General features: G+C 46.4%; 1 pseudogene; it reads left to right on the forward strand.

Moving 5' to 3' along the window:
- The first annotated feature begins 7,921 nt into the window (after window positions 1–7,921).
- Window positions 7,922–9,369, forward strand: LOC138999193 (T-complex protein 1 subunit beta pseudogene; annotated as a pseudogene).
- Window positions 9,370–21,493: the final 12,124 nt, after the last annotated feature.

Consider the following 21,493-nt stretch of genomic DNA (forward strand, 5'->3'; position numbering starts at 1 on the left):
ACTGGTCCTCTTGTTATATTTAAGATGACAAGGGGCACAAGAGTGCCTGTCTGAGGGAAGGGGTCATGTAGGGACAGTGTGTACCAGTCTGAGGACAGAGAGTGGGAGCTTATTTTTTAAAATATATTCTTATTGATTTTCAAGAGGAAGGGAGAGAGACAGAAACATCAATGATGAGAGAGAATCATGATCAGATGCCTCCTGCACACCCCCTACTGGGGATCAAACCCACAACCTGGGCATGTGCCCTGACCAGGAATTAAACCATGACCTTCTTGTTCATAGGTTGACTCTCAACCACAGAGCCACACCAGCTGGGTCAGAGAGTGTGAGGAAATGTTTTCATCCTACATTCTGTGTGGTTTACATACATTAAACGATCCTTGCATTATGGACGATATTCCACTTGTTCATGATAAAAGATCCTTTCAATATGTGCTAGTATATTGTTGACTTTGGATCTGGGTAAGGGGAGGATTCAAGATTTATTTTGAACCACACATCAGAAACAAGCCTTACTTTCATGAAGAGATTGTCATTCTACATATGGGTTTAAAGCCTCTTCCACCATAAGCACAGCAGAAAATGCAGTGCATACAAGGAAAGCTTCTATCATTGGAGAAAATACCTGAATAATAATCAACAGGAGATTTTTAGAAATAGAGATGCTAAGGATCATGTAGATAGAAATAAAGAGAAATAGGACGCTGTAAAAGGTGATTCCTTGTTACCTACATGCACATCCTCACAGTGTCTCAGTTTTAGAAGGTAACACCTTCCCAGATCCAGGGGATTCACAGTTGGGGAATTTTGGCCTCATTACTCACCTGGTTACATCAGTGATCACCCAAGCTGCATTATTCACTGGGCTCCCAGTGGAAAATATGTCAACACTTACAGAGACGAGTGGACATCCCTCACTGGAGGAGCCATTGTGATGGTGTTTCTTTATAAGGAGCCATAATTTCAATGGACCCAGACCCCTGTCTCAGTCCATCATCATCATCATCATCATCATCATCACCATCATCATCATCACCATCATAATTTTCATCATCACATCATTTTCTTACTTATAATAAGTCTTCTCATTTTCTGTAGCTCTTGGTTTTGTACACACATAAGGATGCTTTATCTCAATTTTTGCTTTTTTATAGTTGTAAGCAAAATGGATAGCCATACTCTATTTTCTTTTTTGTTTGACTTCTGACAACTGATGGTTCATTGCTGCCTCTTCTCTATCAGCTCCTGACATGGGAATTGAGTTAAAAAATCATAGTTTTCTCTTTAGATGTCATTTTGAGATTGAAACCACCCACTGGAAACAGAATTCCTCACCATCCCCAACCACCTGGACAAAATAAAGCCCTGAGCCAGTCTCCTTTCATAGCTTCATTACACCAGCTCTGACTGAAGGGCCTTTCCTCTGCTGCCCAGAGATTTCAACCATGTGCATAATAAACATCCCTTGTCCCTTAATGTTTGTGTTCATCATCAGCCTAGACATCTGCACCAAGCTATGTGGCTCCCTCTGCCTCTTCCTGGTGTCACCTACTCTTGATGCTATGAGCATGATGGCAAGTCAATGACTGTCATCACTGGGGTATTTCTTTTCAGCTTTGGGTTCAAATAACTGTGTTGGCCATGGCTAGAAATAAAGATGTTTTTCAATTTAAGGTGAGCATTCAGGTGAGCTGCACTGTTAAGTCAGCGGAGCCTCTTCTTAGATTCAGGGCATTTGGGTCAGAAAAGAAGATGATTGTCATTTGGGCACAAGAGTATTTGAAAGAGATTCTGTGCCTTTTGTCCACATGAGAAAGTTGTGTCTCTTTACAACAGACTTTTCTAACTCAAGGGCTTCCGAGGTAAGTGCAGAATCAAGAATCCAGAGGTTCCCTGAGGGAAACTGTGACATGAAGAGGAAACCACACAGGAAACCAGCCCAAACATCCAACTGCACCTGCTGTTGGGATGGGCCTTGTTTTCAGGGACCCTGATCACCCCCCTACAGGTCACAGCCCATCCTGCAGGGAGGTTTGTGTCTGGGCTCACATTGACTTCCCTTCACTGTGGGCTGTGTCCTCAGACTTGAGGCCATTGATCTGCAGATAGGCCGTGCTGACAGAGGTGTCCATGGAGAAGACAAATATTTCTGAGAAGCCCTGGGCATATGTGGGTTTCCCAGTGTCTGTGTTGATAAAGCCCAAATACTGCAGGCCTTTTCACAGGGCCTGTCTCACCCAGCACATAGAGTAGCTGGTGAAGGTGTATCCAGAAGCCTTGCAGGAGCCCTTCACGGATGCCCCAGGCTTCCTCACCTCAGCCCCAGACTGCACCAGCTGCACCTGGGAGTGAACAGCTGTGGGGAGGAGACAGGAGTGAGTGGAAATCCCCCTTGACTCTCTCTGGTCCCTTCCTCAAACCAGTGACTGAGGAGCCCCTTACCTGTAGCCATGGCCACCAGGAGGAGGGTTCTCCAGCTCCAGTCCATGCTGAGGGCTGTGCTGTGAGCACTTCTGTAGGGGAGGGTTTGGCTGTGGATGATGCCCTCAGGGCACAGACTTATCCATATTTAATCCAGTCTACCTCCTCTCTTTTGCATATTCATGAAGAAGAGTATTTCATAGCTGAGGTCTTGACCCCACCTGAGAGAAGATGGATGACACAGGGAACAGGTTCAGTGGGAGTCTGAGGGTCCAAGTCCTAATCTTGGGTGGAGGAGGTGAGTCATCTGCCAGGTTCATGACCTCTGTGCAGACAGAACTCCTCCCACTGAGAAACCAGCCTCTAGAGGACATGCTCCTCATTGTGGGCCCACCTTTGTGTGACATGGGGCCACGTGGACCAGCTCTTGGCTTTGATACCTGAATGTCTTCTTCCTGGATCAGTGTGTCTCACAAATGCTGCCCCTAGTGAGGTAATAAATCCATCCCTGCCCCAGCCCCTTACAATTCATATATCCCGAAGCCATAGAAACACCCCCTTGTGAGTAGTTCTTATGTCTCATTGAGTTTGATAAATGCTCTCATAGAACAGCATATTCACAGTCACCTCAGCAATCATGTCTAACTTTCAGTTTGGATGGTTTGTATGAAGAGAGGAAGGCCCAGGATTTAGACGAAACCCCTGCCCAGCTCCCTCTGCACCTGCTCCTGGAGCAGCAGCCTGTGCTCCTGGGCCCTGAGCTTCCCCTGTTGTTCAGCCCTGGCTCTGTAGGGGAGGGTCCTTTCAGGCTCAAAGGGCATTGACCTCTCAGTGTTTCTAGTCCAGTAGTGAAGACTGTGCCCTGATGTCAGATTGCTCCCTCAGGGACACCATGTGGTTTTGATGTCTCTAGACAGAGTGAACTTGCCTTCCTGAGCCCCAATGACTCTGGAGGGAGACCCAAACTTGGGCTTTAGGAAGCCACTAGGGAGCACTTCCCTGGAGCTCCCAGTTGCAGAGACACAGTTAACTCTCCCCTCATTGGGAAGCTCCCAGGGGCCCTGGGGCCTCTTATGTCCTTAGGTTCCTCTCGTTGAAGGTCTCATTTGAGTATCCCAGCATTGGGCCAAATCTCACAGCACTTTTAGTATTTAATAAATTACACACACACACACACACACACACACACACACTGTGATGATTTTCTTTGCTAGGAAATCCACATTTGACCCTCTTCCCTGTACATAGCACTTGGTCAGGGGCCACAAGGGAATTCTAGGCCTGGGTGTAACTTTCTTTGGAAACTGATAAAATTCACCCACCATACAAACAGACTTTGAAGAGCAGGCTCCTGTGTGTCGTGCTCTTTCAGGTCCTGTACACCCCAATGCAGGTTAGAACAGGTCAGGGGGAGTCAGAGGTGGGGATCGGTCACCTCTTTGTCTGCAGGGATGCATTGCAGTGCGTCCCCAAAGACCCCTCATTAAGCTGGGTGTACACCTCAGAACTGGGAAGGGAAGAGGCAGCAGCATTGTCAGCTGTCTGGTGAGACTGCTCTCCCAGGTCACCTGGTGGATGAGGCAACAGTGGGCAGGTGAGTAAGGCCAGCTCTGGCAGGGATCCTGGCTTCCTCAGGATCCTGGTTCCAGGATGAATTAGGAGTCTGTCTATTATTTGTGTCCATCCTGATGGTTAACTTCCCCATGGACTCCCGCCTGGTTGCCCTCAGTCCCCTGTCTCCCACATGGAGACACTCACTTCTCAGAGACCCACAGCTGCAACATCAGCCCCTGCCAGAACCTCAATCTCCTCCGGCATCAGTGTCTCTGGTTCACCCTCATTCGTAGTCCTGCGCTGAGTACGCTGTTGCGAGTGAGAATTCAGACTCCACTGGTGGTTACTCAGGCTCCTACCAGGGAGAGTTCAGGGACATCCCCATTTCCTCAGGCCCATGGGTCTGTGCTGGTCCATCAAGCACCTGGCAGGTGTGTGCCACCCCTTCCTGTAAGTCTGTGTACATTTATCCTCTATGTGGCTCTTGTCCTAATGTGTTGTCACACATGGGCCCTGCATCAAGCAGCATCCTTTCTAAACAATGTTCACAACAAAGTGATTACTGAAATTAATCTCTGTTGCTACAGAAAATGTCCATCTGGACCATTCATGCATGAAGGGGGCTGATGGCAGCTTCAGGCCCCTTGTCTGGGACGTGTCCTGGGTGACTCTGGAGGAATGCATATGTCAAATGAATAGATGAAATGGGTTGCGTGCATTGATGACTAAAATTTTATAGAAGATGGCAAGGGGCAATGGAGTGCCTGTCTGAAGTAAGGGGCCAGGTAGGGCAGTGTGTACCGGTATGAGGACAGAGAATGTGAGGTTCATTTTTTAAAATACTAGAGGCCCAATGCACAAAATTTGTGCAAGAGTAGGCCTTCCTTCCCCAAGATGCCAGCACCAGCTTCCCTCTGGCACCTGGGGCCTGGGTTTCCCTTCAGCTGCTTACAGAAACCCTGGACCCCAGCTTCCCTTGGAGCCTCGGCTTCATCTGGAAGGACATCCAGTTAATTAATATATTACACTTTTATTATTATAGATATTTTTATTCATTTCAGAGCGGGAAAGATAGAAACATCGATGGTGAGAGAGAATCATGGATCTGCCGTCTCCAGCATGCTCCCTGCTGAGGAACCAATCCGGTGGTCATGTGCCCTCACCCGAATCAAATCATGACCTCCTGGGTCATAGGACAATGGTCTATCACTGAGCCACACAGACTGGGCCAGAGAGTGTGAGCTTAAACCTGAGGGCACTGATGTCAGTGCTGTTTCCCTTTGAAGGAAATGTGTCCCCATCAGGGATGTGAGAATGGTCAGGCTGATCTTCTCATGGAGAAGGTCCTGTAGGGAACTGTTGAAGGGAATCTATAGTGACTGCTCATCACTCACCTGCAAACACAGTGCTCCTTCTCCTTCCTGGCCCCAGCGACGATGTGAGAACTTAAAGATTCAAAGAATAAGACATGTTTTTTCCTGAGACTAGACAATAACATGTAGAGGCAAGGAAAACACCCATCAAAATAGGAAACCTGCCCTTACCCCTTAGAACTTGCCCAAGAGTAGACATATGACCTGCAGGTCATGAGCTCCACCTGCTGGTTCTCAGTGTCCCTTGCTGGTCCTGAGCGCACCCTGCAGCCCAGCCCTGCTGTCTCCTTAGGGAGTTTTGTGTCAGGGCTCACACTGACTTCCCCTCACTGTGTCTCTTGTACAGTAATACATGGCCGTGTCCTCAGATGTCAGCTTGGTCATTTTAAGAGAGACTGTGCTGGTAGGGTTGTCCCTGGAGATCGTGAATCTTCCTTGAACTGCTGGAGCATACCACTGATTCTTTCCAGTTGGTCGACTCACTGTTGCCACCCACTGCAGCCCCTTCCCTGGAGCCTGGCGGATCCAGTACATGCTGTAGTTAGTGAAGGTGAATCCAGAGGCTTTGCAGGAGAGGCTCAGAGACCCCCCGGGTGGCACCATGCCTCCCCCAGACTCCACCAGCTGAACTTGGCACAGGACACCTGTAAACAGAGACACAGACTGAGATCTGCCCCATTGTGACCCAGTCCCCATGAGCCTGATGCACAGGGACGCACCTTTGGCAGTGAAGAGAAGGGCAGCCCAGATGAGCGCAGACCCCATGGTATGGACACTGAGAGGCTCACACACGAGGGCTCCTCTCCAGGTTGTGAAGGGTCCCAGTCTAGCAGGCTTTCATGAGCAGGGGAGGTGCTGCATTTGCATCTTTCCCTGAGGGCTTCTCTGAGCTGCCAGGGGGCTCCTCCCTCCCTGCAGTCAAATGGGGAGGGCCAGTAGACAAGGTTGCTTGTGCCAGGACTCAGGGGCATGTGGCTGGTCTGAATATTCTAGTAGCTCATCTGTGAATAGTGAGAAACACACTCCGCCAGGACAGAAAGTGGGGCTTTGTCAGTCCTCCAGTGCAGGTTGCACATAAAAACCTCAGGAGACATCCCGGAACAGGATTGTGGAGATGACAGTGTCCCCTAGTGGTTATTCTGAGCCTCATGGTCTGAGGACAGGTGTCTGAACCAGCTTCATGAGACAAGGCAGGAATGTCTACCAAGGAGTAGCCTTCCCTGGCATTTCGGAAGGAGTGGCAGCCCCAGTCTTGCTACTTGTACGCAGGTGGTTCTCTGCAAGGATGCCCAGGGCCTCAGGCGACCACCTTCAGAGAGAACCTGACGAACATAACCAGCCTCAGCCCAGGCCTCTAGTGCCAGGCCCTCGCTTGCACATAGGATGTGCTGTTATGAGGCCTGGTGTGCACACTCAGCATCCTGGAGTGTCCACAATGCGACACAGCAGTGCCTGTTTAGCTCAGGAACATGTTTTCTAATATTTGCGGGGGATCCTCCGTGACTGTTGGCAGCGGAGCTGTAGGGAGCGGTGAGTACAGGGAACAGACTCACCATGGACAGAGGACAGTTCCCCTGTCCAGGAGCCTAGCCCTTTAAATACAGGTCCTGAGACCCCATGTCAGTGAATTCTAGGATTGTGCCCAAGACCATATGAGTAAGTCATAGTGGAGAGGACAGCAAAGCCCTCCCTCCTCGCTCTGGGAGACAAGGAAGTGGGCTCACCTCTGCAGGGGTTGATTTTCATTCATTGCTTTTAGAGTCCCAAAGGTTATTTCCTCCATTTTTTCATGAACAAAGTCTTGAGTGCAAAGTTTTACCACCTGGGTGGTCAATAATCTTGTTGGATGATTAAGTAAAAAAAACTCTAACTCCTGGATGCAGGTCCTTGAAGAGCCCCCAGGAGCAGCTCAAGGAGAACACGCTGGCCCTTTGGTGAGCACCTGGACATGGGACTGACCTGTATTAGGTCCGCAGAGGGGAGAGCACCTGACATCCAGAGCAGGTGAGGCCATTCTAATTAGGGGTCCCCGGTCCCTTGGTGTTTACAGATGTGCCCGGGTCCGACCTGGCCAGAGGGGGGAGATGTGCCTGGGTGGAGACTGGTATACACTGTTGAGCACAGAGAAGGAAATACACCAGGTGTGCCTATGCTTATGTGGGTTTGTGTGGGTTACTCAGGTGAGCTCTTTCCCAGGAAGGAAGGAGTGAGTCTAATGAGAAAATGAGCTGTGACACTGCGGAAATTAGCAATTAGGGAGGGACGAAGATCACATTAGAGTGATAGCGGTAGACCCTGTGGGGAAAATCAGACGTGGTCACATAAGAAAATAGAGGTCAACCCTTCTGCTGTGAGCTGCCAAGGCTCCACTCCCTGCCAAGAGCCTCTGGTGTCACATCCATCTTCTCTCCCCTGGAATCCAGGCTGTGAGCTGAGAGGGAGAAGCATGAGTGGCCATCTCTTTGGAACCATGGCTTTCCTGATACCTGTCAACATGAAGAGAGAGCAGAGACAGCTCGCCTGTCTTCCTGTATTAGTCCATCGCTATAGGAGACTTGGTCTAGAGCACCTTGGGACCCAAAGGCATGGACACAATTCTGGGAAGCAGTGAATGAGATGCCTCTCTTATGGTGACCAACTATCCTCTAAAGAACATCGGTATTGATAATCCAAGAGCTAAAGTGTTAGTTTATATCTCAAGGGTTCAGGATGATGATATTGGAGACGGCACTACCTCTGTTCCCATTTTAGCAGCAGATGACTAAGGGAAGCAGAATATTTAATTTCAAAAAAGACTCATCTTCAGACCATCATTGCAGGTTGGAGAGTAGCCACAAAGGCAGCAAGACAGGCTCTGTTCAGTTCAGCAGTTGATCATGGTTCTGATTAAGATAAATCCCGCAAGAAGTAGTGAACATTGCAGGAACAACATTATCCTTCAAACTTCTTCCTCATCACAAAGATTACTCTACAAAGTTAGCTCTAGAAGCTGTTCTCTGATTGAAGGGCTCTGGTAATCTGGAGGCAATTCATGTCATCAACAATCTAGGAGGAAATCTGGTGGATTCTTATTTAGATAAAGGCTTTCTGTTGGATAAAAAATGGAGTTAATCAACCAAAATAAATTTAAAATGCTATAATTCTTATTGCAAATACTGGTATGAACACAGACAAAATAAAGATATTTGGTTCCCCTGTAAGGGTTGATTCTACAGCAAAGGTTGCTAAAATAAAACAAGCGGAAAAGGAAAAAAAATGAAGGAGAAAGTTGAATGTATTCTTAAGCATGGGATAAATTGCTTTATTAACAAGCAATAAATTTCTAATTATCCTGAGCTGCTTTTGGGGGTTGCTGTGGTATGGCTATTGAACATGTAGAATGCCTGGCTCTTGTCACAGGTGGTGAAATTGCCTCTATCTTTGACTTCTCAGAACTAGTGAAGCTTGGAAGTTGCAAGATCATTGAAGAAGTGATGATTGGAGAAGACACACTCATTCACGTTTCTGTGGTAGCCCTTGATGAGGCTTACACTATTGTTCTTCATGGTGCCACTCAGCACATTTTAGATGAAGCAGAAAGATCTTTGCATGATGCTCTTTGTGTTCTTGCACATACTGTGAAGGCTTCTAGAACAGTTTATGGAGGAAGCTGTTCTAAGCTTCTGATGGCTCATTCTGTGTCACAGCTGCCAATAAAACACCAGGTAAAGAAGCTGTTGCAATGGAGTCTTATGCTCAAGCATTGAGGATGTTGCCTACTGTTAGAGCTGGTAACGCAGGCTGTGACAATGCAGATCTGGTGGCACAGCTCTGAGCGGCCCATCACGAAGGCAATACAACTGCTGGACTGGATATGAAGGAAGGTGCTGTTGGTGATGGCAGTGCTGGGCATCACAGTGTCCAAGTGAAATGGCAGGTTCATCTGAGTGCAGCTGAAGCAGTAGATGGGACGCTGCATGTGGGTGACATCATCAAAGCAGCACCAAGGAAATGTATCCCTGATCACCACCCTTGTTAAGCTTTCCTATATGTTGTTATGCTCTGGATCAGTTCATAGCAACATTGTTTGAAGGACTTCGACTTCTTTTTTTTTAAAATTTTTAAGAGCGTTCCTATACCTATTCTTTTAAAACTATATTTTATTGATTTTTTTTATAGAGAGAAAGGAAGAGGGACAGAGAGTTAGAAACATCGATGAGAGAGAAACATCAATAAGCTGCCTCCTGAACACCCCCTACTGGGGATGTGCCCGCAACCAAGATACATTCCCTTGACTAGATTGGAACCTGGGACCCTTCAGTCCACAGACTGAAGCTCTATCCACTGAGCCAAACTGGTTAGGGCAGGACTACAACTTCTTAAAAAGACTGTGGAGTCAAAGTTTATCTATGGATCTCATATCCTTAACATTAGACATTTAGCTGATCTTTTATTTAACATGGGTCTAATTTATTTTCTCTTCATTTTCCATAAAATTCAGTTGTTTTAAAAGTCCATTTATCATACTGTGCATCAAAATAAAATTTTGAACAATTAATACAAGAAGATAGAGGTCAAAATATAACTGAGATGCGTTTGATAGTCATTAATAATGAACACACCAAGGTGAACCAACCCTCACAACTGGAGGAAGAATTAAAAGCCCAGGAGGTTTATGTTCAGGAGATGGGAAGTTCCCTCTGACATTAATTCCCCTACAAAGTGATCAGAGGATAAACTAAGAGGATAAGTTCCAGAGTATGAGCTTGGAGCAGTGGACTACGCGGTGGGGAAGAGAGGAGCATCTGTGTGGGTCCCTGGGAACCAGAATCATGAGCTATAGAGACACAGACAGAGCTCCTGTGTCCTGTTCCTTCAGGGGAGTTTAGTGCTGGATGTGTAGCAGCTGTACTGCCTCCTTTGTGGTATTTATTCTCTAGACTCTGTTGTAGGTCCAGTTTCATAAGTTGTGATATAGAAGAACCTCAGTCATAACCTGGTGTGTTTCATGAAGATATCAGCAATGATTTTATATAATAAAAGGCCAGCCACCATAAGCATAACAAATGGAATGACCAGAGACCAGAACTACCATTGCCCCTCGCCGGGCTGGCCTTGCCCCCAAGCAAAGAAAGAGGGAGGCCCAGGCCACCAGCAGTGACTCTGTGTCAGGTGTGCAGCCGGCCAGCAATCGCCCAGCAGAGGGAGGCCCAGCGCAGCCAAGCGATTGCAACCCTGCCTGTTGCCTGTAGAGGGAGCCACTGGTGGCAGGGGAGGAAGGGGTAGCACTGCACAGAGGGCAAGCAGTGGCAGTGGCAGGGGTGGGGCCAGCTGCCTGAATCAGGGGGAAGAAAAACCCCAATAGGCCCTGGTCTCAGGCGCGGCCTAGGGACCCTACCCGAGGGTTCTGGGATTGTTAGAGGGTGCAGGCTGGTCTGAGGGACCCCCCCACCAAATGCCCGAATTTTCATGCACCGGGCCTCTAGTTTAGAAATAATTAAGTTTAGGTCATGAAAATGTTGTGATTTGAAAACTGATATTAATGACAGGAAAAGGGCCTTTCTGTTTCATTCCAGTGGCCATCATAATTTATGAGACTTTCCTCATCATTAAAAACCAAAATTGTTAGCTCCTCTGATTCAAACAGCCCCTCTGTTCAAACTGAGGTACAAGAGGAGCTACTCTCAAGGCCACATTCTTTCATCCTTCTCTGCTCTTTTCAGAACTCAGGATTCATTCCCACCAATGAGTCTCTGGTTAGTAGAAAGTTCCCATCACCCCAACCCTTCAAACAAGCCTCCTTGTAAACCCTCATATCTTGGGCTGTAAGCATGTTACAGGCTTGGGGAAAGTACTGATGAGACACCTCCCTGGGACATCTGCCAGACAGTCTGCTGGAAAGTGACACAATGTAACTTTATAAGAAAATCCCCCTGGTATCTGCCCAACTTCAGTCCCAAATCCTTCTCAATTCCTTGTCACCGAGCAACAGCAGCCATTACTCTTGTAAAGTGGAAGCCAGGTTTTGTTCCCTGCCCTGTATTGACTACTGACACACGAGATCTTTCTCTTTTTGGAAAGTAAAATATATGTCCTCTCTGTATCTCTCCATTTAGTGGTGAATTCTTGCACAGCCTGAGTCACCAGCCAAACCCTTACACATGTGACCCTTGGTACTGCTGTCACCACGTCCCCACATGGTGCTGGTCAACTGAAACCTGCACCTGACTAAGTGCCACATTGTGGGGGAAAGCTACCTGGGAACATGATGGGGGGTTAACCAAGACCAAGGACACACATGGCCAGGGCTCTTGTCTCATTAGGTTGTCATCATGTTGATGTTCAGCCAGTTCCAGTTTTCTTTCCTCACTTCCCTCAGAAAGAGCCCCATAGAGTCATGAAGACACTCCGATGAGAAGATGCAGGAGCACAAGCCATTTGTGTGCTGCTTTTGTATCTTACGTCTTTCCTGAATTCCTGTTCTATTAGCTTCTCATACAGTTTTTAGGGTTTTCTATGAACAAGATCATGTTATCTGCATACAGATGAGGAGAAACATTTTAACTTGTTTTTGTCTGATATAGACATTTTAAATTTATTCTTCTTGTCTAAGTTTTCTGACAGGGACTACTAGTTTTGATAAATAGAAGTAATCAGAGGGGATCCCTTGTCCTGGTCCTGAAGTAAGAAGAGAAGCTTTGAAATTTTCTCTGTGTAGCATGATGTCACTTGTTGGCTTCTCAAATGTGGCCTTTATTATATTGAGGTCCATCTCTTCTACACCTAATCTGTTAAGAATTGCAATTCTGAAGCAATTTTATTTTTTTAAATTTTGTTTCATTGCTTAAAGTATTACAAAGAGTATTACATATGTCTCCTTTTTTCCCCTTGACCTTCCCCTGGCCTCTCCTAACCCCCCCCGCAGTGTCTTGTGTCCATTGGTTATGCTTATATGCATGCATACAAGTCCTTTGGTTTATCTCTTACCCCTCCATGGCCTTCCCGCTGTAGTTTGGCAGTCTGTTCGATGCTGCATCTATTTTTGTTCATCAATTTATAATGGTACTTATTATCCATAAATGAGTGAGATCATGTGGTATTTTTCTTTCATTGACTGGCTTATTTCACTTAGCATAATGGTCTCCAGTTCCATTCATGCTGTTTCAAATGGTAATAATTCCTTTTTTTTTTACAACAGCATAGTATTCCATTGTGTAGATGTACCACAGTTTTCTAATCTACTCATCTGCTGATGGGCACTTAGGCTGTTTTCAAATCTTAGCTATGGTAAATTGTGCTGCTATGAACATAGGGATGCATGTATCTTTTCTGATTGGTGTTTCTGGTTTCTTGGGGTATATTCCTAGAAGTTGGATCACTGGGTCAAATGGGAGTTCCATTTTTAACTTTTTGAGGAAACTCCACACTCTCTTCCATAGTGGCTGCTTTCCCACCAGCAGTGCACAAGTATTCCTTTTTCTCCTCATCCTCTCCAGAACTTGTTGTTTGTTGATCCTATCAAATAATAGACAAAGATGCAAATTGACCGTGCCTTTGCTACACCCACCATTGGCTAATCAGAGTGATATGCAAATTAACCACCAACAAAGATGGCGGTTGATTTGCATACATAGGCGCGAAGAGGCGGAACGAAGCCTGAAGGCGGCTCCGGCCAGCTTGAGCAGCAAAAGGCTTGAAGGCGGCTCCAGTCGGAGTGAAGGCCTGGGTCCCCGGTGCCAGAGGAAAACCGGTGCCGGCAGCCAGGGGAAGGGAAGACCTATTGCATGAATCTTTTCATGCAACAGGCCTCTAGTTTGTTAATAAAAGTCATTCTGAAAGGTGTGAGATAGTACATCATTGTTGTTTTGATGAAGCAATTTTCAATGTAAAGACTTTATTCTGTATCTATTCATATTTTTTGTTTGACTGCTGACAACTGATGTCTTATTTTTGCCTCTCCACATGCCACACACCAGAAATCCGATAAGAAACCATGGTTTTGTCTTTAGGTGTCATTGGGAGATTGAAACCACACAAGCCCCTGGAAGAAGAATTCCTCTCCTCTCCTACCATCTCACCAAGATAAAAGCCTTGAGGCTATTGGGCTGGGCTTTCCCTGGAGCTTGGTTCTCTTTACATGTGGGAAGGACCTTGTTCTGTGAGCTGTGGGAGACTCAAGACAAGGTTAAAACACACATGTGAAAACACTCTGCTCACAGTTACAAAGGTGCAAATTAATATTTGCACACACACACACACATGCACCATGCACACTCACACGCTCACACACACAACTCCCAGTTCCCAGGAAGGGAACCCATCCCCAGATTTCTGAGGGGATGTGGAGGCTCTGAATCTCAGGGGACTATGATGGGTGGACCCTGACATCAGGAATATCTAGGTTCTCATCACTGGGCCTATCGGTGCCATTATATGACAGGACTTTGCAGACATGGTTAAGTTGAGAACGAGGGAGCTAAGGGTGCTGACATGAGAATTACCCTGGCCACCTGCTGGGACTTTCCTGTAACCACAAGGGTCCCCTTCAGAGGGAAACAAAGGAAATCAGACTAAAAGTTTTTTAATCATTGAAACCAGACATTGGGATGGGTTTGCACATCCACCTGAGCGAATGACGACCAGGAGGGAAGCATGAGGTAGAGAGAATGGAGAGCTGTGGTGGGAGGTGCTAGGGGATGATCCTCCTCGCATTGGCCCAGGTGGGCCTGTCAGAGGGAAACACGCAGACAGATGGGCCTGTCAGAGGGAAACGTGGGGACAGATGGGCCTGTGGGTCACAGGGCTCGAGCTCAGCAAACAGGGACCTGGGCTGCACTGGGGTCTCTCTTGATGGGAAGGTTTCACAAACCCAGGATGAGGAGAGCATTCAGGATGATCTCCTTGCAGAGAAAGAGACATAGAAAATACAAAGACTTGATGAAGGAGAGTCCTCATCACTGCCAACATGTCACCTGCAAACAGACTATGTTCCTCCTTCATTGTTGACTGCGGTGAGAATATGAGAAAGATGAATCATCCCTGGAGGCAACTGAGAGCTTGAGAGGAAATCCCTGTGCCCAATAGGAAGGCCCCGCCCTCTCTGCTCCCTCTGCCCCAGCTCCTAGGGCTATTCTCTGTGCTGTGGGTCCTGAGCGCCCCCTGGTGTCTTGAGTGCTCCCTGCAGCCCAGCCCTGCTGTCTCCCTCAGGGCACTTTGTGTTTGGGCTCACACTGACTTCCCCTCACTGTGTCTCACACAGTAATACACAGCTGTGTCCTCAGTGGTCATGGAGCTCAGCTGCAGGGAGAACTGGTTCTAGGACTTGTCTATGGAGATGGAGGTTCGGCTCTTGAGGGAGGGTCTGTACTTAGTGTCTCCTTTATGATTTATGCATCCCATCCACTCCTGCCCCTTCCCCGGGGCTTGGCGTATCCAGATCCAGTCATAACTACTGGTTGTGATGGAGAATCCAGAGACCATGCACGTGAGGGAGAGGGTCTGCGAGGGCTTTACAAGTCCAGCACCCGACTCCTGCAGCTGCACCTGGGACAGGACACCTGGGGACAAGGAGCATCAGTTCTGTCATTCACGTGCAGTCATAGCCATCCCATGACCCCTGTCTGACCCCTGAGACCCTCACCTTCTGGGGCTGTCACCAGGCACAGGAGAAGACCCAGCAGTCTCATCTTCTTCTGACCACAGCTCTGCCTTCCCAGAGACCTCAGCCCCGTGTGAGGAGAGGGCTGTGAGCCTGCACAGAGAAGGAGAGGATGTACCCTGGAGCTTGAGGAGAAATTTGCATGTGGCTCAGCATGTCCCTTATAAGTAGAGGTACTGAGGTAGGTATTCTCTCGTCATTGTGGGTCCCATGTTGAGGCATTTCTTTCCTTGACCTCACTCAACAGGTTACTCATGGAATGGGGCCCACTTGGCTCATAAGATTCACTGGAATTAGATCAAGGACAACCTCTCCTGAGCAGAAGAAATGTTGGACTAGATGAGTAGGTTACATTGGTGAATTTTCATTCATCTTTCAAACAAATTTCATAGGGATTACCTCTTGTTTAGATTCTGAAATCCAACACTTACATATACCTACAATTACAAATGTTTATCATCATCATTTTATATACTAATTATGTTCACCTTGGTGCAAGCCATTTGAAAAGCATTGCCATTTTTTTCTGTCACAATGTCTTCATTTATGAGTTTACTTTGATATGAGTAAATGCTTCCCAACCACAGGACAAAGAGATTCCCTTAATTCTTGATGTTGGAACTTTTTTTATCTTTTATAACACACTGTGCAAAATCTTCCCTTATGCAAGTCCGTGGCTTAGTGCAAAGACCCCAAACTAATAACATCCAAAATAATCATGTTTTAACCTGAAGAAGTAATTGGAAATAAAAACAGTGATTAAGCATGTGTAACATTGAGAATCTTTCATATCTTGAAATGTTATGGCAGCCTGTTAAGTGACCTGATTTCTCAGTCTAGTGTTATCAGTGATGTTGGGGTTCAGAGTGAGGGAAATTGGAGAATTCCTACCATAGTTTCTCTCACAGGAAAGGGAACTTCAACCCTGTCAGGAATCCCTCACTCCCTGCCTCCCTCTGCTCTGTCCCCGGGGATGCTCACCTAGGTGAGAGCGTACTGGGCTCTCCCCCATAACATACAACATCCTTAATGTGTAATGCACACATTCTCCATCAGGCACTTGATTTGTAGAGATAGTCTCTCGCTAAGCCTGCCATTTAATTTCCTTGATGGGATATTTGGTGGGACAAATGATTTTACTTTTATTAAAGTTCAATTCATCACTATTTTAATGGGACTTGTTTTGGGTGATTTTACAAAGAACTACCCAGAAAATTCTGAGCCTCAACTGTCCGTGTGATCAGCTACAGCACCCACAGGGACTGGAGCAGGTCCTGGTACCAGGGGTGCTGCTTGGAAACTACCCATAAATCTAGACGTGACTGTGGAACTGGGTGAGGTGAGGAAGCTTGCTTTGAGTCACATGACAGAGATATGACTGATATTCATTGAAAGAGTTACTGGACATGTGGGTTGAAAGTCTCTTCCAATAAAGGTCCACAAGGAAGTGTAGGGTATGAAAGAGACAGCTTGTATCATTGCAGGAAATACCTGAATAATTAGGAACAGGGGTTTGAGAGAAGTAGAAACATTAAGCATTCTGAAGGTAGGGATCAAGAAAAATAAGCAACGTGTCACTGTAACGTGTTGGGAACAGGGTCACTGTTTCCTACATGCACATTCCTAGTGTCTCTCTTCTAGAAGGTAACACCTTCCTAGGTCCAGGAGATCTGCACATGGACACCTTTGGGTTCAACACTTAGAGGGAAGGGTGGACACCCCTCACTGGAGAAGTCATGGTGATGATGTGTGTGTATGAGGAGCCTTCATTCCATTAGACCAGGGCTCCTGTCTCAGTCCATCATCCTCATTGTCATCATCATCATCATCATCAGCAGCAGCAGCATCACAATTTGCTTACTTATAATCATGCTTCTCATTTTCTATGGACATAGTAGTTGTCCACACACAATTCCTTTTCATCAGAAAAGAAAGCAGGCATCTACTCTTCAGATACCATTGGAGATTGAATCCCTCCACCCCCAAATATATGTTGACACCAAGCCTTAGTGAAAATCAATGGCCTTTGATAAAGTACACATTCCACCAAGATAGGAAATCATCTCCATATTGTAGGTGGGTGCTAGGGGAGAGATTTAGCTGTTGCAAATCAGAGGCTAGTGCTTGACCAAAGAGGTAGGGACTATCTCAACAACCCTGGGGGAGGACTGTCCAGGTTAGTTGTCTAGTGATTCCAGTAATGGAATCAGTCCAGGTGAATGCAAACAGATCCCATGTGTTAGGACTAAGGGGGATGGTGAAGAAAGTGTCCTTCAGATCTAACACCATGCAGTGGGTGGTGTCGGGTGGTATTTGAGAGAGTATAGAGTAAGGGCTGGGTACCCCTGGGGTGATGGGTAGGGTGGCTTCATTGATTGTCCTAAGGTCTTAAACTAAGGTATAGGAGCCATTAAGTTTCTTTACAGTGAGTATGACAATTTTGGCTGGGGAGGCTGCCTCCATGAACAGGTTGGAAGAGAGAAGTTGGTCAGTAATAGGTTTGAGGCCAAGCAAAGCCTGAGGTGTTAGTGGACATTGAGTTTTTTTGGGAAATTGCCTTGGAGTTTGAGTTTACCTATACGATGGGATGATGAGAGGCTATAGAAGGATGAGAGGTATCCCAAACACAGAGATTTACTTGGGTCAGCCATGGTGGGAGGGAATAGGTGGTAGGGTCAGAAAGTGCAGCCCCTATGGCAAGGAGCAGGACCCTTTGGGACTATGTGGGCGTGCTTTTTGGGCCCTGGGATGAGGAGGGATGTACCTATTTTAGCTAAAATGTCCCATCCTAGCAAGGGTGTGGGACAGTTGGGCAAAACTAGGAAGGGGTGTGTGAAAGTCTGCCTGGATATCAGGGAGGAGTGGGGTGCTAAGTGGGTAAGTACACTTTGCCTACAACAGAGATAGGGGGAGGGAGGATGAGCCCAAGTATCCAGGCAGAACTGAGTATGTTGCCCCTATATCTAAGATGAAAGAAATGGGTTTACCTGTCACCTTTAATATTACCCGAGGTTCTGCAGCGGTGATGGTTAGAGCCAGGGCTGTGTGGGAACCCAGTCCGGTCAGCTACTAATATACACCATTAGGTCCAGGAGCCCTGAGACTGAGAATCCATCTGGGAGGGGAATTTGCTTGCGCCTGTGTAATCCCATCTCTCAGTTAGAGGCCCCACTGGACAGAATGTTGAAGGGCTGGAGGAAGTCTCTGCTGAGGCAGGAACTGGCCCAGTGACCCTCCTTGCAGCAGGGGAAGCAGGGGCGGGGTGGGGTTCCCACCTCAGTGGAGCCCTTGACTCTCTCACTGCTCCCCTGTTTGGGCGCTCTTAGTGAGGAGGCAGCAGCATATAGTGGGCATCATCTCTTTCCAGTCTGGATTCTCACAGGCCGCCTCCCTGTCCTCTCTCTCTTTCCTTTTGCCTTTCTGCCTGTCCCTTTTCTTCCTGTCTGTTTTTTAAAAACTTTAATAACAACCTGTATACATTCTTGCTGGGGTGATTGAGGGCCCTGTTCTAATTTTTGTAGTATTTTGCGAATATCTGGTGCTGATTGGCTGATGAAATGGGTATGGAGAAAGAGGGCTTCCTCGCGGGATGCAGGTGGCCTCTGCGGGAAAGGTGGCAGGATTTTCATCTGGATTTTGGGTGATTTCTATGACTGTCACAGTTGATGGCTTTAAATCCTGCCTTTCACATTCCCTCTAAAAGACAAGTAAGGGCCCTAACCGATTTCGCTCAGTGGATAGAGCATCAGCCTGCGACTCAAGGGTCCCAGGTTCGATTCTGGTCAAGGGCATGTACCTTGGTTGTGGGCACATCCCCAGTAGGGAGTGTGCAGGAGGCAGGTGAATTGATGTTTCTCTCTCATCGATGTTTCTAACTCTCTATCCCTCTCCCTTCCTCTCTGTAAAAAATCAATAAAAATATATTTAAAATTTAAATAAATAAAAGACAAGTGAGAGCATGGGCCATCTAAGGAAAGCTCCTGTTTGGCTGTTGGAATTGCATTGGTGCCTTGCATTCCCTAAATTTGTCTGGATTTTCAGTGAATAATTTGTTGGTGTGAGCTGTAGCAGCTGACCAGTTGCAATCCTTTTCCTCAGAGTGGTTGTGGAAGTGAGAATGACATATACATCTTGATAAGCCACACCATATGCTTGAGTTAAATATTTAAATTATTTTGTAAATTTGGTTGGATCATCTGAGAAGGAGCCTAAATCTCTTTTCTATTTGTGTGAGATCCAGACAGGAAAATGGGACATGGACTTTCATGATGCCCTGTGGTCCTGCAACCTCCCCAATACACCCGATGGGGAGGGAGCTTTGGCCTCAGGGGGAGGAAGAATCCCGATGGAGTATGGGGGGAGATGGAATGGACATTTCATCTCCACCTCACACTGGACACCTGCAACCACAGAAATGTCCTCATTAGGAAACTCTCACACGTCTACTGTTTCTCACACTCACATCCACTCACAATACTCAGTGTTTCTCCTTCTCCATAAATTACCTCTCAAAATAGCAACAAGGAAAACCCAGTTGAGCCCCAACCCCATGGTGAGTGGCCTGTGTTCAGTCCTAATGTGGGAATGGGAACACCTGGGGATCCCGGGGTTGGGGACCTATCCCAGAGCTTCAGGTTCAGGGCTGGGCTGGTTTTTATGAGCAGAGAGGGCCCTATTTGCATGTCCTCCTGCTATATAGGGAGCTCTGGGGTTGGAGACCTACAGGGAGAGCAGTACCTCCGTGCAGGTGAGAGTGTTCTGGGGGAGGATTGTGGTCGTGATAACATTTCAATAACTAAATACTAAATTCTAAGTAGGTATAGAGTTTGACCAAGTGTCCACATATTAACAGTGAACAAAATATTTGGCCTATGCCCTCCCTGTGGACCCCACTGATGCAGGAGACCTGTACAAAGACCCTGAAGAGAAAATTTTCATAAAAACAAGGAGAAGGTTTAAAATGACAGATGCCTTTGACAGTCACCAGTAATGACAATCAAGAGAAATCAAATCTCACAACCTGAGAAAGACGTAAAAATGCATGAGGTTCATGTTCAGGAGACAGGAAGTTCCATCTGACACTATTTATACTGCAAAGTGATCAGAGGATAAACTAAGCCCAGAGTGTGAGCCCAGAGCCTGTGGACCAAGTGCTGGGGGAGAGAGGAGCCTCTGTGTGGGTCCCTGGGAACCAGAAGCATGAGCTATAGAGACACAGATAGAGCTCCCAGTCCTCTCTCTTCAGGGGAGTTTGGTGTTGGACATGTAGCAGCTGCACTGCCCTCATTTCTTTTCCATCTTCTAGAGTCACTTGTGAGACCCGTTTCTATCATTGGTGATGTAGGTGACACTCAGTCAGAACTAGGATTTGGTAGTGAAGATGCAGGTAAAGAGTAGGGGTAATTAAGTTTAGGTCATGAAAATCTTGTGATTGGAAACCTGATGTCTGCATGTGCCCCTTTGGACCAATATGACCATGTGCCTATATGATGGGGGTCACCTGGAACCTGCACCTGCCTCAGTGCCTCACTGGGGGGAAAGCTACTTGGGGACATGATGGGGGGTTAACCAAGACTGAGGACACTCACTTCCAGGGTTCTTGCTTCATTAGGTTGTCATCTCCTTGTTGTGTAGCCAGTTCACGTTTTCTTTCCTCACTTTCCTCTGAAAAAGCCCCATATATTTCCTAGAGTCATGAAGACACTTAGATAAGAGTGTGCAGGTGCACAAGTCATTTTTGTGTTGGTTTTGTATCTTACATCTTTCCTGAATTCTAGTTCTATTAGCTTCTCATACAGTTTTTAGGGTTTTGTATGTACAAGATCATGCCACCTGCATAAAGATAAGGAGAAATATTTTAACTTCTTTCTTTCTGATTTAGACATTTTAAATATCCTTTTCTTGCCTAATTATTCTATGTTGTGATGTAAGAAAAAAAGCTTTGATATTTTTCTCTGTGCAACATGATGTCACTTGTTGGCTTCTCCAATGTGACCTTTAGTATATTGAGATCCATCACTTCTACACCCAATCAACGATGACTTTTAATTCTAAAGCGATTTTCAATTTTAAAGGCTTTATTTTATATCTATTTATATGATGGTATACTTTATCCTTCATTCTGTGGACGAGATGTATCACATTTTCTAACTTACATATCTTGAACCATCCATGCATGCTAGGCCGGTATCCCACTTGATCATGGTAAATGATCCTTTCAGTGTGCTGTTAAGTTTCCTAGTATATTGTTGAGGATTTTTTCATGTATATCCATCAGAGATATTGACCTGCCATTGTGTATGCTTTTATTTGGCTTTAACATGAGTATAATGGTCACCTCAATAAATTTGTTTGGAAGTCTTGCCTCTTTCTTTAATTCTTGGAATAGCTCAAGAAGAGTTGATTAGAAAGTTATCAATTCTTATTTGACATTCTGGTAGAAATCACTCTTGAGTCCATTAGGTCATTAGATCTTATTTGCTGGTATGTTTTCAGTACCACCTCA

This window comes from Myotis yumanensis, unplaced genomic scaffold, assembly GCF_028538775.1.
Source record: "Myotis yumanensis isolate MYYU_CA2020_CCGP unplaced genomic scaffold, mMyoYum1.0.hap1 SCAF_22, whole genome shotgun sequence".
In the NCBI taxonomy this organism is placed as follows: Eukaryota; Metazoa; Chordata; class Mammalia; order Chiroptera; family Vespertilionidae; genus Myotis; species Myotis yumanensis.